Source organism: Gopherus evgoodei, unplaced genomic scaffold (assembly GCF_007399415.2).
Source record: "Gopherus evgoodei ecotype Sinaloan lineage unplaced genomic scaffold, rGopEvg1_v1.p scaffold_131_arrow_ctg1, whole genome shotgun sequence".
In the NCBI taxonomy this organism is placed as follows: Eukaryota; Metazoa; Chordata; order Testudines; family Testudinidae; genus Gopherus; species Gopherus evgoodei.
This window is the reverse complement of record NW_022059794.1, coordinates 11,507-12,689: the sequence shown is the minus strand read 5'-3', so window position 1 is coordinate 12,689 and position 1,183 is coordinate 11,507.

Below are 1,183 nucleotides of genomic sequence, written 5' to 3'. Positions count from 1 at the left end.
TCAGGCACCCCTGGGGCCCTGCACTTCACACAGCTCTCCCTGATTTCAGCTGTTAGTGAGGGAGCCTCACTGCTAGCGCAGACTGGGCAGTTTGTTGGATGAGAGACACTGTCCCAAAGCAGGACTAATGCTCAGACCTGGTGATCAGTGATTTCAGATCTGTTGGTCTGCAGCAAGACTCTACAGTGAGTCTCAGTCAGCTCTGTTATTACACAGGGACGAACAAAAGGGTGAAATGGTGCCTGGAAGCCTTAAGAAGAATCCACCCCACCAAGTACAACGCTTGTCGCTACCTGCTCTCAACTCCACTGAGAATGTTTTGGGGTCACTCCTTGCCTTTATCAGCCTAGGGAGAAGAGCAATTAACAGATGCTCCAGTGACACAGCTGGTTAGCACACAGTACTTATAGGACAGTGCTGAGAGGAGCTATGCTGAGGTTGTGAGTTCAAGCCTCACCTAGAGCACTGGTTTTCATTAACCAAATGGCATCACCCCCTCATTTGGCCCTGTGGAATGTACAATTCCAGCCCAGTGGACACTGAGGCAGGGGAGAAGTTAAAAATGCCCCCTTCACTTATTAGCTCCTCTCCAGAGTGCAGGTCAGAATCTACAATCTTTTCTCCCCCACCAGCCCCTGTTCCAGGATCCCTCCAGCAGAGCCTGGAGTCCTGCCCATTGCATCTGTACTATTGACAAACACTAAGTGACAGGGACAAAACACTCAAATCCCGCCTGGTGCAGGGAGCCAGGTTTGCACTTCAAATTCTGTCGTTCATACATTTCCAGGCCGGGGAATATCCCACAACAGCATTTAATGGGAAGCTGCCTGCAGAACAGTTACACTGCACAGAGCTGCTATGGAGGAAGGGTGGGAATTGGTAACATTTTGAGGATTGTTTGGGAAATGAGCTTTTTTTTGTGAGGTTAATAACTATCTCCTCAACTTTATTTACTCAACTTAAAAATGGGTGTCCCTTGATTTTTGCATCTCCCTGTGAAAATACAACTGGCATGTGTGGCTTTCTACAGGGGATCATGATGTTAAAGTTGGGGAATTCAGTCTCTGTACTTCTGGGGGAGTGTTGCTTTTTAAACTGCCTCACTGCCAGGCACACTGGGCTGAACCCTGGGCGGCTGCACTGCCGTGCTGGGGTCACTCTGCAGGGGGAGAAGCTGCCGGGG